The sequence below is a fragment of the Lutra lutra genome, chromosome 1 (genome assembly GCF_902655055.1).
Source record: "Lutra lutra chromosome 1, mLutLut1.2, whole genome shotgun sequence".
Taxonomy (NCBI): Eukaryota; Metazoa; Chordata; class Mammalia; order Carnivora; family Mustelidae; genus Lutra; species Lutra lutra.
Genome location: NC_062278.1, coordinates 3,249,107 through 3,258,379, shown reverse-complemented (window position 1 = coordinate 3,258,379; position 9,273 = coordinate 3,249,107). Strand labels below are relative to the sequence as shown.

Genomic DNA, 9,273 nt, shown 5'->3' with positions numbered 1-9,273 from the left:
GGGTTAGTGTTTGCCCCTAGATCACTTGGAGGAGTTAGCAGACTGACTTCCTGCAAGTCCGACTTCACGGCACCCTGGCTTCCTGGACTGGTTGCTATAGATAATGGGTTGGTTTCCTGGGCTGTAGCTTGTGGCTCAGAATTGTTTTTCTGTATGCTTTGGCCTTTGTACATTTGCATATCCGATTTCTAATGAGTTTTTGCAAATGACACAAGTAGCTTTCATCTCAAATCTAAATATTGTTGGTTTTTTTTTTGTAGTTTTAATAGTTTGAACAATAACAATAACCCAATCATTTTATTTCTTCAAACCTAATATTTAAGTATTAAAAAACTGATCTAAATGGAAGGGAAACAGGTCTTAAAGTCATTATTGTTCTCAGTGAAGACAGGACTCTCCTAGAGCCAGAATGTTTGAGTTCTAATTCTGGATTCCCATGGCTTTGGTGACCTCAGGTAATTCACCCGCCCCCTGAACCTTGGATTCCTATTTTGTAAACTGGGGAAGATAAGCCCTTCCGATCTCAAGGAGCTGACATGGGGATCGAAAATAATATTGTATTAATGTAGTTATTTATTATGAAAGCTACCTAATGTAAACAATAAAACTAATACAAAGAAATCACGTATCATTCAAAGAAAGTTCCCCTCACACCCACCCCAAGGTGTGTTGTTTGTTGTTGCTGTGGGGGTAGGGGGAGGGGTGGCTGAGGAAATAGTTTGATCCTGCCGACAGCCGACAGCCTCACAGAGTACCAAACCCTGAGGGGAAGCATCCACGGAACTCCCACATCACACGGGCTTTCCAGCCTGTCCCTCAGAAACAATGACATAATGGAAGGTAGTGATCTTAACCTAATGTCAGTTCCAAACACTTCACTTACTGAAAGAAGAGACAATTAACAAACAAATTAACACCCAAGACCCTACAGTTAGCGCTATTTGTTCATTGCAAAGGAAGAAGATTATAAACACCCAAATTTAACAGTTTTTCTTGTGGGGAAAAGCCAGGCGTTTGGGGAATGGACGGTCATGGTCCCCTTGATACTTGGCAGTTGCCACATTTACTACAATTAAGCATGTCTTTTTATAAGAAAATGTCAAAAATATTTTAAATGCTAGAAATCCAGAGTGGCAATTGGTCACTCAAATACATGTTAGCGTTTTTGCAAGTGAAAACGAAGGTCAGAAATTCCACTTTCGGACTTGCTGTAACGATGACAGTGATCGAAGTCTGCTAGGTGTCCAGCTCCGCTCCGGCTGTTTTATGTGAATTGTCCTGTTAAGTCCTCACTGTCGTCCCCTCAGCACCTGGCCAAGGAAAGGAAGGGCCGGGAGGTAGCATCTTCGCTCCAGGGCGAAGAGCCAGAGGGATTCAAAGCCATTGCTGCCCCTCACTGCTCTCCATGGCCTCCCAGATCTCTGGTTTAAAGGAGTAACTGGTGTTCTGGGACTGGCCCGAAACCATCTCCCAGGCAGAGAGGCGTGGTTCCGTGAGCTTAGACTGAAGAACCCAAAGCGGCTTAAGCCCCTGTTCAAGGATCCCATCACAGGGAGCAACTGGGCACCAGCTGGCCGTGCAGCTCCTGAGTCCTGGAGCTTACGACGCCACTGACCTCTGGTGCGGACGAGTCAGTTACCGCCTCATCGTTCAGTCCACGGCAGTGTCACCCATCCCCCCATCATCAGTCCACGGCAGTGTCACCCCATGCCCCCGCATCGTCAGTCCACGGCAGTGTCACCCCGTCCCCCGCATCGTCAGTCCACGGCAGTGTCACCCCATGCCCCCGCATCGTCAGTCCACGGCAGTGTCACCCCCGTCCCCCATCGTCAGTCCACGGCAGTGTTACCCCGTCCCCCGCATCGTGCAGTCCACGGTAGCGTCACGCGCCCCAGGTCCGGCAGGGCCTGAAGAAGCCAGAGGGCCGCGTCCCCGGCCTCCCGCGGCGACGCCAGACCCGATCCAGACTGCGCCGCCCGGAACCGCTCAGACCCGGCTCCCCGCCTCGGACAGACCGCGAAGTCCCGGGAAGGCTTCCTCAGGCCAAGCGGATTCTCCGCAGCCCCAGACCCCCTGACCCCTGACCCCGGGTGACCCCGACCGCCCGGTGGTCACACAAGCAGCGCTTTCAAACTCCAAGGAAGGCCTCGAAACGCCTCCTTTTTTTTTTTTTTTAAGATTTTATTTATTTATTTGACAGAGATCACAAGCAGGCAGAGAGGCAGGCAAAGAGAGGAGGAAGCAGGCTCCCCGCGGAGCAGAGAGCCCGATGCGGGGCTCGATCCCAGGACCCTGAGATCACGACCTGAGCCGAAGGCAGCGGCTTAACCCACTGAGCCGCCCAGGCGCCCCTCGAAACGCCTCCTTAACTCGTCTTGCTCCTTTCTTCGTGGGCATGAGCGGCAAAAGGCGAGCACATCGCAGAAGGGGGTTTCTTCACTGGAAAAGAAGAAGAACCTCCCCCGCCTCGGAAAAACCTTTCCAGGGAGACCCCGAGCATAATTCTCCCATCATGCCCCGGCCAACCCTTCCCATCAGCCACCGCGAGGCGTTTCCCGTCGTCTACGAGTGAGCCCTTCCCACCAGCCACCGCGAGGCTTCCCATCAGCCCCCACGAGGGATTTCCCATAACCCCCGGCCGGGAGCTTGCGCAGACGCGTCCCTCGGTGAAGCGGGGAGGGCCGCGATGGCCGGGCCGCGGGTGAGTGGAGAGCGGGAGGGTCCGTTTCCCCAGTGAGAAATTCTCTCCTTGCCTTTCCCAAGTAGAGACGACAGAGACCCGCCTCTCGGAACCTCCCTGCTCTCCTCCAAAAAGAACGAGCGAAGGAAACACGGTCCGGGCCGGCCCGCCGGTGAGGGGGCCCTGGGAACCTCGGGATTGCTCCAGAGGGGCTGGAAGTGCTGGCAAGCCCCCGGGGTCTGCCCCCTCCGTCCACACCTTTCAGGCCACCTCCAGGCGGGGGGCTGTAGGCCTGGCAGTTGCCATGGCGACGAGCTCTTCAGGACCCTCTTGAAGCGGCCCTAAGAACCGGGGGGATCGGAAGACCGCAGACAGGCCTGTCCGGGGTGGTTGAGGCTGCAGCAGCCGCCCCCAGCATCAGCCGGGCCGCTCAGCAAGGAGGATTCAGACCCGTCTTCACCGTGGAAATGTCGGGCTGTCCGTTAGGGCTGCTTCCGTCCTGCGCACGTAGGCGTGCACCGCGCGCTTACCCCAGGGCGGGCCACGGTGCGCCGCCGACGATCGGGCGCGGAGACCGCCGTGTCCGTGGATACCTTAGAAACAGGAATGGCAACTTCTTTTTTTAAAACAGAATTTTCATGGCATTTGGTGGATGCGAGCCAGATGCCAGGCTGCACTCCGAACCCCTCTTCGAGGTTCTGACGTCCGCGTGCCCGTCTCTAAATGGAGGTGCGGCCGCTGCCCTCCGAGCACTGTTGGGGTGTCCGCGTAAAATGTTGCCGGGAGCCTGGCACGCAGTGAAGGTGGGTGTCGGCGATCCACGCTTACACCGTGCTTGCCGCTCCTGTAGTCCGCCGGTCTTTGGGGAACTTTCAACTCCGTTTGATCTTCGTGATTTTTTCTTTTCTTTTCTTTTTTTTTAAGATTTTATTTATTTGACAGAGAGAGAGAGATCACAAGTAGGCAGAGAGGGGGAGAGAGAGAGAGAGGAGGAAGCAAGCTCCCCGCCAAGCAGAGAGCCGGATTCGGCACTCGATCCCAGGACCCTGAGATCATGACCTGAGCCGAAGGCAGAGGCTTAACCCACTGAGCCACCCAGGCAGCCCGATCTTCATGATTTTCAATCATCGTTCCTTCCTGAAGGGGATCAAACCGCCGACGATGGCTCAGCCAGGTGCTCACTTGTGGGGATCAGAAGTCAGTCTGTGCTGAAGACTCGCGTTCAGTAGCGCCAATGTCCGCCGTGGCCGGAAGAGACCGCAGTCCTTGCGGTCCAAGTGACCACTTTGAAGTTCATGCCTCCTGTGCATGTGGCAGCCAACAAAGAGGAAACAGCCGGCCACACACACACCCACCGGAGTTATGTGGGTTCGTGGAACGATGTCAAGACGCTGTCATCAAGACACAAACCAGTTCTCGTCCACCCGGGAAGTGAACCCATTCAATAATGCAGCCCAGCGGGTGGGGCACAGAGATTAGGGGAGTCAACCGGGCTGCAGATGAGCTGTCCAGAAACTGGGCAGACTACGGTTTTCTGTTGGCAGCCACTCAAGGGAAGAGCCTGCAGCTCGTCCCCACTCCCCTCTGTCGCCACACAGCACAGAGCAAGTGTTCGGACGACACACGCTTACCAAATTGCATGTTAGGTATCATTTTGCAACAGAACTGTAGTTTATGCAACACTTGGAGAAGAGAAAAAAAGTAGAGCATATCAATGTTTTGTTCCTTTTTTCGTCTGGTTTAGAATCTTTTTTTCTTTTATTTATATATTTATTTATTTATTCATTATTTTTTATTCTTTCTTGATTCTCCTTACATCAGATTCAGTTTTCCAGGGGCTCTCTCAATACATCAGTGAAGTAATTGTAGCTGAGCATGTGCTGAGCCCCTGGGTTGTCTATTAGGGGGCTCTGATGGAACAAGAAAAAATGTACAGACCCATCTGGGACAAATTCAGCATTAATGCACACTCTTTAAAAAATTACCAAAACTCTGATTCCCCGTGGCTTCCTCTGGATCTATTATTCTAAAATGGTGTCATTCTTACAAATTAGTGGATATGTAAGGCCGGTTCTACTCTGGTGCCAAAGATGACCTTGCGAGGGGCCATGGTGGTGGAGGGCGAGGCCAAGGTCCAAGGGACTGTACCTTCCGGGGCCTGAGAATGCATCAGGCTCTCCGAGGCAGGTGCAGGGGAGGAGCCTGCAAGCCAAGTGACCTTTCCTGGAATAAGGCTTGCCCTGCTCGATTTGCGGGAAGGTCATGAGGATAGAATGAGATCATGAGGATGAAATGCTCGGGAAAGGACACGTGCTGTAGAAATGGAATGTGTGTACTCAGCTCGGGTTTTTAAATCCGTGACCACACACTGCTTGATCCGTACGGAAGAATGCACATTCCCCTGTGTCAGTGATGGGACACAGTAAGGCGATGAACCCCTGTGAACCTGCTCCCCAAAATAAGGAAGTGAATGAAGAGATGAGTAGAATCACTGTGAACGTCTGAGTGCAAAGATCTCTGTCCACACCTCAGAGCCCACTATGCAGGATTCAGCCTTGGAGGAGCTGAGGGGCCCTGGGCTGGGAGGAGAAGTAGGGAGACTAAATACTACCCCGTGTTGCCTCCTAGGATGGCCGGTCCCGTGTCGCTGTCCAGCGGAGTGACTGATGCTCGAGGACCCCTCGCCTGCTGTAAGTCATTTTTCCCGGCTAATTTGGTGGGCAGAACCACATCTCATGGTGCCTTTATTTTGTACTTCCCGGATTGTTTGTGAGGATAAGCGCTTTCCCCCACAGGCTTATTCTTCACCTGCGTTGCCCGTGTGTAATTCTTTAGATCATTTTGCTACAGGACACCCTCCCAGATCAGTGAATCTTCTCTCTTTCTGGAACGCGATTCTCGCATTTCTCTACCTGGTGAACCGCTCTTCACCTTGAACATCTGACCCAGATGCACCCTCCTGGGGACGCTGTCCTACCTGCTTCCAGCCCTTGGCACCCCCCCTTCTCTCGGCCTCTGCTGCGGTCCTCGCACCCTGTGACTTGTGTTTCCAGGTCAGCCTCCCGCCATGCCCCAGGACCTCGGCCCCCACAGTCTAGCACAGAGCCTGCCGTGCAGTCAAGGCTCACAGTATTAAAAATTACTAAGTGATGTTGGCAAAATCGGTACAATGCGGTGAGGTATGCAGCCACTTACTGGCATTTTGGTGTGAATCCTTCCAGGCCTTTAAAATGTACATATATTTGTACTTAATCGGATGGTTTCCTTTATCACTTGCTGTTTTCAGGGGCTCTTATATAGTAAACGCGTCAGCTTCTTCAGAAGTGTTTTAAATACCAGCAGTATTTCACCTTGAGGGCCTGTCAGCATTATCTTCACTCAGTCAAAGTTTGATAATAGAATGAATGGAAATGTTTAATTCAGGTTTGAGGGAGGTAGGAAGCGGTCCTTAAGGAGATTGTACTCGTTTACCTTATTAAGAAAATACCGTCTCAGGGTCTTTTCCAGGTACCTCATTCGTCCGGGCCCTGGGGTGACCACCGAAAGCACTTCCTCCGCTCTGGGCGCGACCTGCCCCTCTGCTCTGGTACCCTGTTTCTCCTCCCAGGGCCTGGCTTTTAATGGTCCGGCTGGTAGGGCAAGGCTCTAAGCTGCAGTGGACCAAATACCCTAGTCAGAGTGGCAGAAACCTTTTCCCTACCCCTCCACAAGGAGAGCCAGGAAGATTTTAAATGGGGCTGGCAGTTTAAGGTTTCCTAGGACTGGCATCCACGCCATCTGAGCCCTAAAACTTGGCCCTGAGGACCGGGCTGGGGTCCACTTTGGGCCCCACTAGGCTCCAGGCTGCCAGCTCTAAGCATTGCCACAACTCCTGACCTCAGCGTTATTTCTGGGGCTGAGTGCGTGGCCTCTGCGTAGGGACCCTCCGCGTTTTCCCCGCTGCACGGAACAGAAATGGAAAAATCCCCACGTATGAAGCAAGTTCATTTGGGCAAAGATAACTTCATCTCACCAGTGCATTCCTTGATTAGTTCCTTACTACGTCCAATGTATTGTTGGCTTTCCAGAAGTGACGATATCAAAGAAAACATGTGATTTTTTTTCTTTTTCTTTTTTAAAGATGTTATTTATTTGACACAGACAGAGATCTCAAGTAGGCAGAGAGGCAGGCGGAGGGGGGTGGGGAGCAGGCTTCTTGCTGAGCAGAGAGCCCGATGTGGGACTCGATCCCAGGACCCTGAGATCATGACCAGAGACGAAGGCAGAGGCTTAACCCACGGAGCCACCCAGGCGCCCCGTGATTTTTTTTTTTTCTAAAAGAGTTTTTATATTGTTGTAACTGGAGATTTTGTAACATGTTTAAGGGTTTGGGGGCTGGGGTGTTTGGTGGCTCGAAGCTGTCTGTAGTTTCCGGCCGCCTAGATGGCGAGCTCCTGAGAATAGCGTCCGTCCTTCCCTCCTTGTAACATAGACGGCGTCGCGCAGAGCCAAGCGCTCGGTTGCTCGGCGACCCTGCATTAGAGAAGACACTGAGGAGCATTCCAGGGTGACACATCTAATACATGCTGCTGGGCAAGGCAAGGAGGGCGGCCAGCATCCTTGCAGGGAGCACAGGCGCTGGCGGCCAGTCCCCTCTGATCCCCCTCCCGCAATGTGACCAGGCGTGTCCCTTCACAGATGCTCCTGAGTTTGCCGGTGGGAGGGCGGTGGCTGAGACATAATCCACAGGAACTTAGTAGGCACATTTGGATTTAAAACTTGCGTTCCTTTTTGCTGCATAACCCAGCCTTCACAGGACTTAAAGACAGGAGGCGGGAACTCAAACTGCGTTTTTAGAAGAAAATGGCAGGTCAACCACGCACGCTGCAGAAAGGGACTTTGTAGCTAGTTCTCTCTTCCCTGGGCACCCGGGGCATGGCCACGGATCATGGCACATTCATACAGACCCGCTGTGCCTTCCGGCACTTAACGTCACCACTGCCCACCTGGGAAGAGTCATTCAACAGCAGGGGTTCCTCCAGGGTCTCCTGGGTGCCAGGCTTGATTCTAGGCGGTGAGGATTCATTGATGGACAAACGGATAAAAAAATCTCTGCCCTCGGAGAGCCCACATCCCAACATGTGACCTCCTTCACCTTCAGATCAGCCACAGGACGTCCCTGTAGATGGCTGGCGCCTAGGAGAGGACAGTGATATTCCTGCCCCCCCGAGATACACACAGTGAAGGGGGGACCTGCAGGACATGCTTAACACTGGGAAGCTGTCCATTCTGTTCGTTGTCGACAACATTAATAATTGAACAAAATCACCTTGCACCCCTCCTGCTGGAAGTCTGACTCTGATGAGTGGAGACATAAACGAAGCTTCTCTTCTCCTCACTAAGTAAGCAGGTTCTGGCCTTACCTGTCCCTCCCTCTCTGATAACGTTCAGTGCTTTCATGCTTTCTAAGCTTGCTGCCTTCTCACAAGCTCTGAAGTCCAGACTCGCCAAAAGCGCCCTCCAAGGAGGTCCTCCCCCAGGGATGTCTGTTGCTTTCCCCGATGCACCGTGGCCTGGCCTCCTGGTTCCTTCGCAGACCCCGAGCTCTTGGGCAGAAGGTCCTTGTTCTAAACCTCCCTTCCCGTTGCAGCTGCTGGCACAGGGCTTCTCTGGCACTTCGTGGGTCTTTCTCATGGAAGACCGAAGCTTCTAGAAGGTGTCAGAATCACCCCTTTCTCAATGCCAGGGGAAAGGAGGGGCTCCTCCCTGCAAATTGGAGGAGACGGGATGACAAGAGCTGACCCTTCAGCTTGGAGCTGCCCACCTTTGTCCTCTCTCCGTGTCACTCAGGCCACAGACACACTCCATCACACACACACAGTGGCAGGATAGAAACTGACGATCTCATTACTCTCCTGGAGGCCAGCAGTACCCACCCGCAGCCCTCCAGGCAGTGTTCGCTGCAGGTTCGCTTAAATCCTCTTGATTTTCCTCAAATGCCCGAGGCTACCTCCTCCCTCTATTTCAGCAACTGACTTTATCTGCTGCAATAGGGACGTAGGTAAGAGCTCCCAGCTCCTGCCTGTCCACCTAAAATGACCTCTGTCTGCATCTGTCCTTTTCCCATGGTCCCTTCTCCATCTCGGGGTTCGTTTCTCTTCGCATGTTTTGGATTCCTTGTCTTTCTGCCTCAGGCGGGACACATGTCCTTTAAGCTGACGGCCCTCTTTCCTGTGCACATGGACTCCCGTCCCGACTTCTGGCTTCTGTAGGGCGGGCAGCTCCTGAGAGAAACGACTGCTTCCAGGTCTGGGGTGCGTGGGTGAGGTGCGCTCGGAACATCGTGTCACACTGGAAAACAAGGACATTATCAAAGCACCAAGTCATGGCAGAAGGACTCAGGGTCCAGTGAGAGGAGGCTCCCACCGGGGGTGCCTGGGGTGTGCTGTCCTGTTGAGTGTCTGACTCCTGGTATCAGATCGGGATCTCAGGGTGGTGAGATCAAGTCCCCCATCGGGCTCTGCGCTCAACACAGAGTCTGCTTAGGACTCCCTCTCCCTCTGCCTCTGCCCCTGCTCCCTCCTCTTTCTCTCTCTCAAATAAATTTTAAAAAT

At 53.0% G+C, this 9,273-nt stretch overlaps 1 protein-coding gene across 1 annotated transcript in view; it reads left to right on the top strand.

Moving 5' to 3' along the window:
- SLC37A1 (solute carrier family 37 member 1) overlaps positions 1-9,273 on the top strand; it is a 76,401-nt gene that overhangs the window by 1,780 nt on the left and 65,348 nt on the right. The window contains exon 2 of the mRNA XM_047719443.1: positions 5,309-5,370. The gene's annotated coding sequence lies outside the window, so the exon portion shown is untranslated. The remainder of the gene's footprint in view (positions 1-5,308; positions 5,371-9,273) is intronic.